This window comes from Molothrus ater, chromosome 1, assembly GCF_012460135.2.
Source record: "Molothrus ater isolate BHLD 08-10-18 breed brown headed cowbird chromosome 1, BPBGC_Mater_1.1, whole genome shotgun sequence".
Lineage (NCBI taxonomy): Eukaryota > Metazoa > Chordata > Aves > Passeriformes > Icteridae > Molothrus > Molothrus ater.
Genome location: NC_050478.2, coordinates 52,630,679 through 52,647,154, shown reverse-complemented (window position 1 = coordinate 52,647,154; position 16,476 = coordinate 52,630,679). Strand labels below are relative to the sequence as shown.

The 16,476-nt window shown below is 40.7% G+C and overlaps 1 protein-coding gene across 1 annotated transcript in view; it reads right to left on the bottom strand.

Annotated features, from left to right (window-relative positions):
- Positions 1–16,476, bottom strand: part of LOC118684278 (cytochrome c oxidase assembly factor 1 homolog) — a 52,506-nt gene that overhangs the window by 12,076 nt on the left and 23,954 nt on the right. The window contains exon 3 of the mRNA XM_036379063.2: positions 11,624–11,824. The gene's annotated coding sequence lies outside the window, so the exon portion shown is untranslated. The remainder of the gene's footprint in view (positions 1–11,623; positions 11,825–16,476) is intronic.

The following is a 16,476-nucleotide window of genomic DNA, read 5'->3' as shown; positions in this document are numbered from 1 at the left end:
ACACAAGCAACTGGGAGCCTTTAAACCACCTTGAACAACTGCAGTCCTGAGGTGTTGGACTGACACACTAAATAGGTGCATCAAAAGACTACTATTAAATTAAATTAAAATTTATCAAGAGACCTGAACACAAATCTGAGCATCTAACTTCAAGGCTGGAATTGCTGCTGACCCTTCCACAATGGAACTCTCCCTGGGCTGGTGGCTTTTTAATTGGCCTTGGGCACAGCTTTTCAGCAAACCACCCAGGAAGTCACAGGAGATGAGGGGAATGTCACGCAAACCACACACGAGCACGCACTTGTATTTCACATTCTTGCTTTCTTGCCCTTCCATTGATCTTCTAAGACGCATAAGGCAGGCATCTGGGTGTAAGCCAATTTCTATACTAATAAGATGCTAGGACAACATTTTAGACACATCTTTTTGACACTCACTGTCTACAACATCCCTTCATCATTAGTACTCTCACCCAAAACAGGACAGTACAGCGGAAATGTTCTGACAGGATCTCAGCATATTATTTTCCCCTTTTTTTCTGGAAATAACCTCAATATATTATTTTCCTCATGTATGAGAGGTAACAGCACAAATTTTTAATGCTGCCAGCATGTTCAGAAGCATCAAAGACTTTGCATGTACAGAGTGCCTTCAACAAGACCACAGAAACTTGCAGTAAAGTTTGCTTAATTCATAGTCAAACCAAAAGTAGGATTAATACTTTTTCTTTTCTTTTTCCGCCTTGGTCGTTCTTCAGATGCACTGAAAACACATATTCTGGCATTTAAGCAGGTACAACATCTTTTTAGACACCTTTGAAATAGTTTCTTCCAGGATCGCCTCAGGAATCAGTTCCTAGATTTGCGTAGCTGGCCTGGTGAGAATGCTTTAAGGGGCCCACTCTACATATGAGAAAGACTATTGGCAAGAAAGCCAAGAAAGAATGTGAAGGTTATTTTCTGCCTTTGCTACTAACTAATTAACAAGGCAAGAGAAAGTAGTCAATAAAGTGATTAAGGACTTTAAACAGTCACCTCACTCTTGTATCACTTCTCCTGCAGCATATGCTACAAAGCAATTGGCCTTCTCAGTCAGCACAAAACCTGCATGATGCCTTCAGATATCCTAGTTTCATTTCATTTTTCTCCTCTCTTGGGCACTCTTATGTTCATGTTTCTATTCTATTTACAGAAGAGAATTTCTGTTCTGCTGCCACAGACAACTTCCCTTTGTGCTCTTAAGCTGCACTGTCTCATCCGGTGGGCTCACCTGCACTGCATTTCTCTTCCTCCTGCCCACCCACCTTCACTCCTCTGTGTGCCCTCTTCCCTGAAGAATATTGCACCACCACCCTGGTGCTGAGCAGACAGAAGCAGTGGGGCCACCATTCCTATTGTCCAAGGAGTCCTATTGTCTCCTGCTGTCCCTCAGTTTATCCCCTCTGTGAATAGAGCCTGTCCTAACTGTGGGTATCAAAGACAGGTGCCAAAATCCTTCATTAGTTTTCTTCAAGTTGGAAAGATGCTACAGCCTAGTTTGTTGAGTCTTTCTGAAGGCCAGGCCCAAGTGCCAGCAGTTCAGCAGCCAGCTCCAGATCACTCTCCAACACAACTAGAGCTGCCCCTACTCTGTACTGAAATACAAGGCATATATCGCAGAAAAAAGGCACAACCAGGGCGTATTATTAGAGAACCAGGATAATTATACCTACAGTGTGACCCATTTTTGCTGCTATTGGAGGATAGCATTATAGGTTAATGCCTAATAATCTGTCATTAACATCCCTAATTGTATGTTTCTGTAATTGAACACCATGGAGGGGGGAAGAAGGTGTCAATGTTCATTTTTTGCATTTTAGAGGTGAATTGCGAAGGATTTAAGAGTAAGAATTCAAAAGTAGGGTAAATGAAAAAGTTGCATCCAAGGTGCAAGAAGAAAAGATCAGTGGTGATCAGTGAGTGATTTACCTGAGAAAGCTGTGGGACAGCTTCTTGGCTTCCTTGCTGCTGGGAGTGAGGTCATGAGTGCTGCAATCCAAGGTTCAAAAGAATTGCTTTATGCTGTCCCTGTGCCTCTGCACAGCCTGCAACACAGGCCAGCTTCCAAACGGGCACGTTAAAACAAAAGAATCATATAAAGAAACAGCAAATAGAGTCCTTTGACTGTCTCGTGCTGTCAGGATGAGAGGGAATAACACTCTGTGTTTAGCAGAAAGGAACTGTCAAGCCAGTGAGGTTTTCAGTTTGATGTGTTTTTCCCATATATAATTGCCTTGAATAAGTTCACTGAACCTGCAAGGTAAGGGAGCAGGGAAGAGTACAAAATAATTTCTCATGGAAAGAGTTTGCAATTCTTTCCATGCAGTGGTAATTAATTATCTTTCTTAGCAATTTCTGGGCATGTATCTATATCCAATACACTCATTATGCTGAAGACATTGACAAAATCTCATATCCAATCTAGCTTTAAGTCAACTTACTAAATCCTGAGATGTGTAAAAGAATCAAGAAACCACCAGGAATCTGTGATCACTTTCTTGGCTAACAGGTTACATTTTACCTCATAAAATGAAACGAAAATGGTCTCAGAACTTCACACAAGTACTGCAGATGTCATTGGGCTAGGAATTCTATGTGACTGTGTTAAAAACCTGGAAGTTTACCAACTCAAATCGTGATAAGGCTTATGCTTGTCTGTAATCTTTCTGACTTCAATAATATCATCCATATGCCCACATTAAACAGGCATGCAGTAGACAGTGACCTAAAGGTACTGAATGCCAGGGGAGGCAGTCACAGGGGAAAAATGTTTAAAGCAGGAACATAGAGTACATCATATGGTGCTTGCTCCCTTGTTTTCCTCCGGAAATGAGGGGGTAAAATATCTGGTGTGGTCTGCTCTGCTGTGGTCAGCAAGAGCCTGATTTACAAAGCTTTTAAAAATATCAGTGGAGGTAGGAAGGTCTGCAGTCCTGTGCCCAAACACCTTGCTGACCTAATGCTTTTTATTATTTAGTATTACAGCAGTACATACTTTTGGCACTAAAAAACACCCTGCTCCTATTCTTACTTCCTACTGAAAACCAAAATTTAAAAAAAATGCTACCCTAATTCCTCTCAGATGGGGTAAGTTTATTTCAAGTCCCCTTTTTTATACCCTCACAGCACAGCCCCTCCTTCAGAAAAGGACTCTACCCTTCTGAAAGTCAAGTCCCTTTCAAATGTGTCAGATCAACACTTACAGCCCAAGGCTTTAAAGAAAATTAATTACTTTCAAACATCTTGGACACCTGGATCAGTTCCAGAAGTTGGGCCTTGCCCATATGAGCAGAACTAGTTCAGTATCAGCTAAATCTGTTAACACAAATTAGGATCTGGGGAAAAGCTAACCTCAAAGACTCGTGACATTTTAATAGGCATTGGGGACCAAAATCAGCACAAGACCAACTGGGATTCTGACCTAGAAACATTCTATTATCAGAAAGACAAAAAAGAGAAAAAATAATTATGATGAGAACCATTAAAAGAAAGAAAATAAGTTCCCATAGTACTTGAGGGTTTCTGTTCAGACAGATCCAGCTTGTTAACTTGTGCACAAAGCTGTGCAAGATGAAGAGTGCAAAAGGGCAAAGGAAGTGATGGAACCTGCCACACTGCACATGCAGCATCTGGAGTCAGACCTTTAACTTCATCTGGAGAGTAGCTACTGATTTATTCATCCACCCTTAGAAAAAGGAAAACTTGTACTGGATGCTCACAAGATAGTTGGAAGTGAATCAAATTCCTTTCCAAATATGAGTCAGGACAAGAGGAATTTCAGAGAACAGCTGACTGCAATCCGTATTTTTATCCTCAGAATATGTGTGGGAAAGATTTTAAGGAATAAATATTTCTCTGTTTAATACTTTGAATGTGAATCACTGAATCTTCAGTTCTTCAATAGCTCCTGTTAGGGAAGGCAAGATTTTGTTTTTTTTTTTTCATTTTGCAGAGCTGTGGGAGAAAAAAACACTGAACATCTTCACAAGAAGACAGTACCAGGTCAGGCACAAGACAGTACCAGGTCAGGCACTTGACTCTGAGACCTGGGCTGTTCCCTGTTCCCTGTCCATTTCCTCTCTAAGGCTAAAACATGCCAGACCAGACAGATTTGGCAGAACTTCAGGGCTGTTTCCTACAGCAAATCTACCTTTAGAGACATGGGGACAAGCTTTCCTTTATGGAGATACAGCACAGAGCTTTGTCCAGCAAGGAGGTGTGATTGTCCAAGAGCTCGACAAAAGCACAGACCATACCTTTATGTACTGTTGATGGGTGAGATTTCTCAAAATGTTGTGTGCTTTATGTGTGCTCAATAGATGATACCTTTACAGGATCATTGCCTTCAAAAAGATCTTTGAAAATTCAGCATCAGCATTTTCAAGACATATCCTCACTAGTAGTTTTCAAACAGGGCTGCTAACAACATACACTATTTCTTCATGAAATGGTAATCTTCAAATACCTGTTGTGGGGTTTGTTGATTAAACACTAGATTACCAAGGGCTCAATACAATGAAATTTGACACTTGTGGCATATATGAGACACATAGGTGGGCTGTGATCCATTTCTGTTTGTTTATGTTTTATTTTCCCATGACATGCTACTCAGCTCTGTGATGGTGGGAATAGCAACAATGATGGATACCACTTTTGTACAACATTACTCCTAGGGACCTCTGCTTACACAGAAAAAGCCCCTCTTAATGTTACCTCCAACCTATCCATGACTTTTGCAGTTTGTATGATACCAGCAAAAACAAAGCAGAAGACAGAGCTCCCAGGTTTCACAAGCAGCTCAGAGACAGACTCACTGTATCACTGTGGCTAAAACTATAAAGTTTAGGTGTCTCAATTCACACAGAAATAAGTGACTAAACACTTCCTCGTTCCTACTTTGCTAGAAGATACCAATATTTAATGGCTGCAAAGTGCTCTGACAGCCTAAGATGTAATTTTACTTAGGTGTGCAATTGCCCATGTGCACTGCACACATTAAGAGCATGACAGTGTGTTCCACACAAAAAAATTAAAATACTTTGCAGTCTGGCACAGGGCATGTTGTAGGACCAGCAGAATAATTATAGCAACTGCAGTTGGCACTTATTAGAAAATTAAAGAAGCTGTTAACAGGTCATTATTAATCCGTGACTACCTGCCTTAATAGTATTCAGTCAACAGGCATGAAGGTGAGGGGGTGGAGGAAGCAGTCACACCTTCCTCTAAGCCACTGTAGAAGACCAATACCCTCATTTATCATCACTTTGTAATCTGCTTGTTTACTTCCCTCCTGGTGTCTCTTCCCACTGGCTCTTCTCTCACGGCTGACTCTCACACCAAAGGACTGCAAGGCTCTTGGCCAGGGAAGCCACCTGCAACAGCCAGTCCCAGGGGAAAGCCAGCCCTCTGCAGTGTCTCAGCCTGGTAGCTGTCTCCCTGCTGTTCAGAGCTGCCTGTAAACACCTCTCCTGAGTGCCCTGTCCTACTTTTAAAGACTATTTTGTATGTAAGGTGTCCCTGTCCATCTACAGCACACTAGGATTTGTTCTCTTGTGTCTTGGTTCTTGCCTCCCTTGTGTAGGCAGATGACTGGAAGAGGAGGGAAAAGCAACTCATTCCCTGCTTCTTCAGACAAATACACACTCTCCAGAGCAGACAGATGCCCTAAAGTCAGATTCAGGGCATCAGTTCCTCTTTTGGGTTCAGCTGTAGAGTATAAAACATTTGCTGGCTCTGGTCTAATGCTTTTTGACATTGTCAGGCCCCCTTCAGTGAACCATTGCCTTGTAACCAACTTGACAGCAAGTATTGTTCTACATTTATTAATAGTGTACGTGTTATCTTCAAACTGACAGGTTCCAAGGCCAGGCATCAGCTGTGCTCAGCTCTGAGTTAGAAAAGAAAATTCAGGCAATAGCACAGACCTCCTGCTGCTAATAATTAAATAAATAAATAAAAACATGCCTTCACCATGCTGCTGCCACATGATTTTATCCTTTCAATCCCAATTTTGCAGTAATTTTTTCTTTTACTTGAAGTACTTTAAAATATGAAGTACTTGCTTCCCTGCACCCTCCTCTTCTTGGCTTCTTTAGGAAAAGACTTTTGGGTTTTTTTTCCTGAGTCTTCTTTTAATTTATTCCTTTCTCTCTCATTTGGATGCAAACCTATATTGCAGAAACCTGAATCTACATAAAAGTTAATTAACTTCAGGAACTGTTTCTCTTTTCTTCTCCTTTCTTGTGTTTTTGGTTTTTGGGTTTGTTGTTTTTTTTGGGGTTTGTTGTTAGTTTTTTTTTTTTTTAATAAAGCCACTATAATTTTCTATTATTTTTAAAATGTTCAGCTTAATGGGTTATGTTTACTTAGTCAATAAGCTGATGATGCCCACGACAGGACCAGAAGTGTTTGGTTAGCAGCAGGGAGAAAAAAAAATCAATAACTCTAAGCATTTGGCAGCTTTGTGGGCAGGAAATAATTTGTATTCTCTGGTTTAAATCAATGACCTTCTTTTCTTTGCTGTTCCAACAGGAAATTATAAACTCTGTGAACACTATTTGCATAGTGCCTTCTGCCATACACTTGTATATGCCTGGGAAAAACAGTATGTTAACCCTAGCAGTGCTCCCTGTTAAAGAAACCCAGGTACTTTAGTACAGAGCTTTTCAGCAGGCACTTGTATTCATTAGAAGCATAAACAGTCTAGAGAAAGATGTAAAAAGAGCTCCTCCTCCACTGTCAACAGCACCACTCTGTTTGATAACAGCATTGTCTACTGTTAGTGGTATGAAAAAATGCCTTCCTTGTAACTTGGCAAGATGCTGTATTTTCAGACAGAAACTTGCTACTTCTACATTAAAGCTGCATTTGCACCTCTGTATCTTGCTTGTCAGGGTTACCTTAATGTGCCAGGTATGATTTGAAAGTGCTGCATTTTTCCTTGAATTTAGCATTACAAAGTTCATGGTTTTGAAAGTTTCAGCCTCCCCGGTGCTGTCCTTTTGCAATGTTCACTAAAGAAGAAAAAGAAATAGCTCCCTTGTCTTGCCATGCTCATGGGAAGCTGTACCAGGAAGGTGATGATCCAAGAAAAGGATCCAGTGTTTAACCTGGCACTGAACTTGCCTTCCAACTTTTTCAACTGCCCTACACTGCATTAAGTCCAGTTCAGATATTTTTTAACATGTAGGAGAGCTGGCATTCAAGAAGACAAGCTAGTCACAGGAGAGGGAGGAGGTGTGTGACCCTTTTTACTGTATGAACAGTATGAACACAGTGCAGCCCCAAAGGCTGGTATTCTTGCCTAGGGCCAGAGCTAAGTGTTGCAGCACCAGCAACTGGCACTATGTAGCTCCTGGACTTAAGCACCCCTTTATGTGCTTGGCTTCATCCTGTGCAGGAGAATGATAAGGCAAATCAGTCTGGAAAATGTGATTATAGTCCCAGAAACTACCAAGGTCTCAGTTGTCTGCACTGAAATCAAATGCCATAAAATTCAGGCATCCAGGTTTCTCTGCTTTGCTTTTGTACATGACAAGTCCTTTCACAGTAGCTCTCAGCATTCCTCCTGTGCTCCCAAAGCCACTGGCACAAAGCTGTAGTCATCAGGTGACACTTGGTGTATATTTATTAGTTACATCTCCTAAATCTGAAACATCTCCCTCTCTGAAACAAAAAGGATGGGAATGTTTCTCAGAGTGAAATGGAAGTAATATGCAATTCTTGCTCTCCTGCTTTGCTTCTATGAATTTGCCAGATGTAAAGTTGCCTATCCTGACCCTACAAGCATTTCACTCCTTCCCACTGCAAGCTCTATGTGGTTATTGGGGTCTCTTCCAGATCTCCTAGCTGGTGGAGCACCCTTTACATTTCTGTAATTTGCTGCTCCTGATTGAAGGGAGCCAACCAAAAAAATGAGCTGCCTCCCTTTGTCCCTGACAAGACACCATGTGTCCCAGCAGCACCATGTGTCCCAGCAGGGCTGAGGTCAGAAGGGACCTCTGGAGGTCACTTTGTCCAGTATCCCTGCTCAAACATGGTTGCCTACAGGTGGTTGTCTAGAATGATTGCCAAACAGCTTTTGAGTATCTCCAAGGATGGAGACTCCACAACATTTCTGGGCAACCTGTGCCAGCTCCTTGTCAACCTTCTAGTGAAAAACCATTCCCTGATGTTCAGACTGCATCTCCTGCGTTTCATCTTGTGCCCATCACCTCTGGTCCCATCCTTGGGCATTGCTGGACAGAACCTGGCTCCATCTTCTTCATGTGTTAACATACACTGATGGGATCACGCTTGCACCTCCTCTACGCTGAATAATTCCAGAAAGCAGAGGGATAAATCACCGGATAAAATTGGGTAGGTATTGCTCAATTTACTTTCCCCTATTAAGATGGTCATAAGCAAATGTTCCTTTCTCTTCCTGTTGTTTTCCCACTTTCCTTTTTTAACTCATGCATACATCTTCTAAATGTCATGCTGTCACCTTTTTCCATTGAATACCATGTACCTGGAATCTTTTTATATCACAACAAGAAATGTTTAATCTGGAAAGGCATGCAAGTAGAATAGCTCATGTGAGAAATATGAACTGGTTTGGTTAGTTTTAGCCTTTGGACTGATTTATGCTTCCATGTGAATAAAACATAATCAGAAACTGTGGAGTGATGCTATTGTATATACAAAGAGGAGAACTGCTCCTGTTACTCATGGGAACATATGGGCCATAATCTAATTTTCAGAGGTTGTGAAAGGTGTGCTAAGTGACTAATTCATTTCATTAATATCTGACAAGCCACTTTCATAATGGGAAAAATTACCTTCCTAGATAATTTGGTTTTTAACAACTTATCATAGTTGTTACTCTCCTAAGGGTGCATATTTTCCACTATGCAAAAAACTGGCATGGAATAAAAATGTTGATAGACTGAAAACATGCATTTAGCTTTAAAACAGAAGTTTGTGGGTTTTTGGTTTTTTAATATGTGGAAACTATGGTTTTTGATATTTTTGCTCAGAAGATAACCATGTGCTTCATGTGGTTTCTGTTTACAAAAAGGAAAATGTATTTTCTGGGGAAAATAAACTAGATTACACCACAGGAAAAGGAGGTTTGATGTTTCAATATTCAAGAGTGCTCAGATGGAAATTCAACTCCTTAACCCTTTACTGAATTTAGGACATGGATTTTTCAGTCGTCTCTCTTCTTAAATATACTGTTGTATTCATACTGAATTGAATGGGATTTGCTGTAGAATGGGATTTGCTGTAGAAGTAAAAAGCAAGATTTTCTCTCTTTTGAGTTTAAAATCAGGTAATGATTTTGCTGACTTCAATAGAATAATTCTTTATTTATACCACTATAAGCAGGGGCAAAGTCAGATTCGGAATGTATCTCAAAGTGACAGTGTTCAGATGCATATTTAATCTTTGTTAAATGAAGCATTTGCAATAAAGTGCACTATTCACTGCTCTTACTGTTCTCCTGGTAAATGCATTGTGAAACTGTTTGTGGTAGCTGTCTCTAATCTTTTTAATTTAGTAATGAGGACATACAGCATCCAAAATGTTACTCTCCTCATGTGATGCCTCTTCAGTCAGACCAGTCCCATCTCCAAAATGGCAGAATTGGCTGACAGACCTAAAATTTACCAGTTTGGCTCCTCTGCTTGAATGTGGCACAGATGAGGGGCAATACTTCCTTTGCTGACCTGGATATCTGGATCCATTAGACACACCCTCAAGTGTCTTACTTGTTCTTTTCCATTTACATTGGCCATTCCTTTCTAACAGGCCATTCTCCTCCACCCAAGACAAGCAACTAGGGGAGCAAATGGTTGAAAAGTCTTGGAAGCTCCTATAAGCATGGGATTTTCCCCTGGGCATGTTTTGTCTGAGTTGCTTTATGATGCAGAGGTCTTACTGGAAGAAAGAACTGGCCCTACAAGGTCTGGATACTTTGCTGAGAGATGAATACTGGTTAGCATACATAATTTCCAGTACTGCTGGGGAAAGTAAGAAGAAATCAGCCAGTCATTTTGAGTTTATGCAACAAGATGCACTCCTCTGACTGTGTTTTTTTCCCAGAATCTGCTTGTTAACTATGATGCACTATGTGCCATTTGTGCTTTAGGGGACTAAGAGTCTAAGCCAGTTTATTGGTGAAAGCAACAACTTTCTCATTAAATGTTAATGGCAATGTTTTGATTAGTCCCAGGGTTCTGGGAGGGAGTAAAGTCCTTCCTTCAATAACCAGCCGTTACAAATGCAGCAAGTGTTAATAAACTCACAGGAAGCAAACTAGGCAGGCATACATTCCATCACCCAGAAAATGGATCTCATGTAGCTTTTTGAGGGATTGCTCACACTTTACACCAAAAAAGTGTTTGATATTTTAATATGGAGATTCAGGCTGTTTGCAGCACCCAAAGCTGCAGTCCCATGATGTTGTTTCCCATTTCTCTCAGACCTTATATTTAATGTGCTCCCTTCCATACAATTTAAAGCTTAAAATGTCATCTGGTTGAAGAGTGGAGAGGTGAAGAAATTCAAACAGGAGCAGCAACTGTTCTCACACTTTTAGCAACTGTGCTCAAATGTCAAAAGAATGAACATAAGAAATCATGAAAGATTTAAATAGCTTCATATCTGACATGAGCTTGTAATGCTCCAAATGGACTTTTATAGGGAAACAAGAGTAGTATATGGGTTTTGTGGGAATGGAAAAGGGCTTCACATGCGAGTGTGGCATGAGAGTTTTATCAAATGTTGGCCTAAAAGCCAACTGGAGCCTGGATTTTGTCTCTGTGCCAAATGAGAGCAGCCAGCTCTCTGCTCCTCCTACCCCATCACTGCTGCCATCAAGTCTTAGTTGGGAGAAACTTTCTGTTAAATTGAGCCCAGCATATGACAAGGAAAACCCAAATTGAGGCTTTTGAATGGTTTATCCTTAGTGATACAGTGACCTTAGGAGATACTTTAGGGATACTGTATCCCAGTTGAAGGTATGGGTTTGGGTTTTTTTTTAAGGTTAGTTTTGAAAGGTCTCTCTTTAGCTATATAGTAACCTTTCTGGAGACTGTGTCTTTAGGAATAGTGGTTGTTACTTTGATCAGTAACAAGCATGATCCTTGGATTTTTTTTTTACCTCAGTAAAATAAAGGGGTAGACTGAATAAAACCACTTATTCTCTTAAGTAACAGGTCAGCTTAGACATCTGCTGCACTTTGCATTTTAGGAAATAAACTGGAGCTGCACAAAGAAATCTAGAACCTTTGTCATGGCCAAGAAGCATGTTTGTTTTTTGCAGTGGGCAGGGCTTTTCCAGTGGATCTACTGCGGTTTGCCAGCCTCAGCACTGCTGTAACTCAGGAAGCTCTTAACATGCAGCCCAACTTCAGCACAGCACCAAGAAGACATCATTTTACTGTAGTTTTAGCACAACAGGGAGACATCTGGCAATATTAGTGACCTCTGCACATCATGGTGCTCTAGTGATTTTTTCCCTGGTTTCATTTAAAACAGTTGTATGATAGGCTGATAACCATATTTTAAACTCAGTCATGCTTGATAAAGTCTTGACTTACCTTATTTTGATTGAAGGTCAGTATCTATGGCTTGATTTTCAGGCAGCTGAGGAAGCAGGGAGTGCTACTTGTCCTGTAAAGCACTCAGTGTTAACAACAGGCCTTTTGGTGCCACTCCTCCAAAACCGTGGTTCAAGATTGCTATCACTCAGCCTCAAACTGGCTAGAAAGCCCTCCTGACAGCTCTTATCCAGACTCCACCTAAAACAAAAGAGAAAATGCAGGAGTGGGTATGTATCAGAGACAGGGGAAGAATATTCAAACATTCCTAAGGATTCAACCTGGTCACTCAACCACCCATTCCAAGACATATAGCACTGTCAGTCCTACTGCCTTAATTTTCCTTATAACCAATTTATAGTAAAGAGAGAAGCTGGTATATGATATTTTGACATGACAGTTGTGCCATCAAAAACATTAAGGACCTCCTGCAGCCTTCTCCAAGCATTCATAAAAACCTTATGAAAATAACCACACACTCTTTTGAATGAAACCATGCCTGCTGGCTGCCTGAATGGTGCTAACAGTATTTGTAAAAGGCAGGTAACAGACCGTGTATGTCAGCCCTATAACTAAATATAATTTTCATAATAGACATTCTTCTTATACAGTTCTTCCTCTATTTGTAATGATGAATAAATCCACAACAGTCCATGAGCTGGGATTTCTTGTTTGGCAGTTTATCCAACTTTTATGAACTAACCTACCTGAAAGTGGCACTCCTAATGACACTTCGTGTGTATCAGTCTTTGCACATGCAGTATTTTGCTCTATAATCACCAGGAGGAACAAAATAGAGGAGCCAGTGATTTTTAAGGTTTCAGTCTGCAACCAAGACCTTAAAATTTGTAAGCTGTGTAAGGTTTCAGTCTGCAACCAAGACCTTAAAATTTTTAAGCTGTGTAAGAAGCAGAATAAGAACACCTGATATACTCCAGATCTGGGCTTTTTGGAGTCTCCAAGGCTGACACAGAGCATAGTTCCCTGCAGCCTTTCCCTTGCAGAGAAGATCTAAATATTCTCCAACATCCAGCCACATGCTGCCACAAAATTCTAATATTTTCATTATCTCAAAGACCCTGTGTGTCTCTGTCAGGTCTGTTGTAACAGAGAGGGAGGTTCCCAAATTTTATGTATACAGATGTGGATACACGCAGAACACGTGTGTTGAGAACAGTCATTTATGCAGGAAACCAGGCTGAAATATGAGCAAGTCAGTCAATAAAAAGTTGGGCAATTCTCAAGACAGCAGTTAAAAGATTGATAAACACTGGCAGAAGTCTATGAATGGGACTGAGCACTTGCTACAGCACTGTGTATTGTGGCATCCCAACAGCGGCCTCTTGAGTACTGCCAGCCTGCACGGGTTAATCTCAGAGTACCACCAAGAACAGCCTCAACAGAAATGAGGCTTTCATTCAGTGGTCACTCAGCCTTAATTAAAAGGACACTTTTCAATTAAACTTCAATGACATCTTCTGAATAGAAGTTTTACACCTACTATATTTCTTTTGGACAAAACAGTCTGCTCAGCTGTATTCCCAGCTGTACACTCTTGTTTCTCCCAGCTTTCTGGCATCCACAGCTATTTAGAAAGCAACTTTGTTATGTCAACTGCTAGGATTTTCTACAGTACATATTACATCACCTTTCCTGAGAAACTTGTTTGAGCAGATCCCTTTTCTTACTTTCTTGTTTCATAATGTCCTTCACATTCCTCTTTCAATATTTGTTGTTCTCTCTGTGGAAGCTCAGTTGCTGGCATTTTAAGGAAAGGTTACATAGCAAAAAGGTCACTAATAGAGGTTTTTTCTCCCTGCCCCAAACTCCTGGAGAGAAGCTCTCTCTGCATGGCACCTTTAGAGAAAGGTTTAGAGAAAGTTTTCCCTTAAGAAAAACCTACAGCATTCACTGCCAGTTTCAGAACAAGAAAATAAATTTGGAGTATAAATTACTCTGGTCATTTTAATTCTGAAGGTGTAGAAATAAGGACCAGCAAATAAGGGCAAAGCAAGAGACAAAACCAAATCATGCTGTGGTGCAAGTAAAAAGCGCGATCCCAAAATTTCATCCTTGTCCCTGATACTTGGGTGACTGTGCCTCTGATCAATTTGTTCTTGTGTCTCTGCTTACTTCTTGTTGAGTCTTGATCCTTATGAAACAGCCTTGGAAATCAACAGTCAGAGTTCTTTCAAAATGCCCCCTACATAAGGATGTACCAATTGAAGTTTGGTCTGTAGACAGCTGAAGGTGTTGGGAGCCTGGAGTTCAGGTCCAAAGCCTTCAAAGTAAGCAAGGTAAGAACAAAGTGTGTTAAGTCTGGAGACAGGATTTGGAATAAGCTGGGAATGAAGCATAGGAAAAAAAGGAAAGATAGACATTTCTAACCTTAAGTGTATAAATGGGTGGCTTCATGCACATGCTCACTAGTGGGAATGCATGCACACACAGGTGTGAGCTGGCACAGGAGCTGGCTGCTTGCTGTTTATTGATGCAGGCCCTTGTACAGTCCCTCCTTGCAGCACAGGGTGTGTGCAGGGGACACATAGAGCCTGGTGTAGGGCTTCAGCTCAGAAACATGATAAGGAGGCTTGTTTTGGCTACTGCTAAGTGCCTGAGCATGAAGTTGGGAGGTATCTTTTATCCGAGTGCAGCTCTTTCTTCTAAAAACAGTGGCTCCCACATGATCTCCTTGAATAGTTTGAGTTTTTCTATATAAACAATAGAGAAGGAAATCTAATTTCCAGGCTAGGAAAGGAAACACAGCTAAGTGAGCACTGTTAGCAAGGGCAAGCATATTATCTCTGCCTTTTTGAGAATCCACTGAGTTGAACAAAATCTTTTCATCAGCTGCAGCAGTCTTTATTACACTCCATTTAAATGATCTGTTTAGGATTAAACATTTCTTGAAAGACACACTGCTTTTAATACCAAAGCATTTTCCATTTCATTTGCTTCATTTTAGCAAAATGCTGAATGATCTGAATGATCTGTGTCATGTTTAACAAGAAGTGTAACTGAAGCACCCTGCATCCTGCAGAATTGCTTTGTGGACTTGTGTTTTTTAAGAGATCTCTGAAAAATCAACATTAAAAAACACTAGCAAGCTATTTTGAACAACCAGACATAAATTTAGTATAAATAAGACCTCATATTTACTGGAAAACCTTTAAAGAGGTCATAAAAACAAACAAAACAATTCAAAACCACTGTGCTTCAACAGCAAAATCATCTAAAATTTAGCTTAATCCTTTTAGGATCAGGAGTCTGGACAGAAACTAAGGCAAGAGATAAAAAATAGCCAAGCACTGGTATCCAGTTAATGTATCAGCATACTGATGATGGTATATAAACAATGCTAAAAGAACAGGAAAATTATTAAAGCAGAAGACAATACTTCATTTACTGTTCTGCTGCAATTCCTGCTTAGGAAGTCACTAATACAGATTCATTATGAATACTAGAAGTGAGTACAGGCAGGAACATGCCTGTTACCCAAATGAGTATGACTAGTGCTGAATGAGTCTTTCACTAATCTTTTTTAGAGCCTGAACTTCATTTCCAGAAAGGCAAGATTATTTGCGAGGTTCCATTTTCCACTTAAATGCAGAATCAGACACATGGAGTTCTTCCAAGAGTTCTTTGGGTTTTAGTTTCTTCTGAGCAAAAAGAATATCAGAGTAACAAAGCCCAAAGAACCTGCTTCAAACTTGGTTTGCACACCTCCCAGATATATGTTGGTATGGGAATTTTATTCTCTTTTCTGGAAGAAAGGAAAGAAAAGGGGGAAAAAAAAAAAAACTAAAGAAAACTAGCCCAAAGCAGTATTCTGTTCTTGTTCCAGTTGATCTGTTCAGGATCTTGTCATTGGCCTTTGCAAGATGAGGAAAGACTTTTGTGTATGTAAAACAGCACCCCTCTCATGGTACAGCAGGACCCCCATGCCCCTTTTTACAAAAATCACCCATGAGACTACCAGTGCTTTCCCACTTTTCCTGCCTTAGGAGTCAGGTGAAGAGACAGCTGCATCATGCCAGCCTATTGGGAAACATTAAACATGAGGTGTGTCTTCCAAAAGGTCTGAATCAGGATTGCAGTGCCCAAATCAGATGCCTAAAGTAGGGAGGCAGTCTCAATCCAGACTACCCTTTCCCCTTCCTGAAATGCTGAAGTTGCTGATTTTCCCAACTTGCCTTTTCAGTTGCTAAGGATTTCTGTTAGAAAGAGGTGATACAGGAACTCAGTTTTTACAGCACCAAAAAATGCTGCAATGAGAGATTCAGCTAATGGTACTGAGGGGTACTTCTGTCACATACAGGAGCCCTGTGTAGGATGGGCTGCTGTCACAGGTAAATCCAGCTGGCTCAGTAACAGACTGGAAGCTAGGGCTTCTTCCAAGAAAAGGCAGACTTATGACAAACCAAGGGATGTGACATAGGAAGGGAACTTCTCCTTCTATTTTTATGCCTTCCTCCCTTCATATTTTATTCCTTGTCCTCCCACTCTAATGCAAAAATCCAAAATGGTCATGTTATAGCTACAGACCATGCCAAAGACTTGTCTCCTCTCTCTCTCTCTGTATGAGTTAATCATTCCCAGCAAGCTTTCTGGGGTGATGAGTCAGTAACACAAAGAAATTACAGATTAGATGTGATATTTATTTTGCCCTGCTTTTTTTTAAGCACAGCTGTCCCCCCCCCACCTGAAAGAATGGAGGAAGGGGTAATCAAATGCACTGTAGCTGGGAGCTCTAAGGATAACACCTCCAAACTCTGCAGCTTGCCATAAAAGGCTTGCAGTTTTTATATTCTTTTTGCTGTATGTTTACTCAGCAACACTGTTTTAGAAGTTGC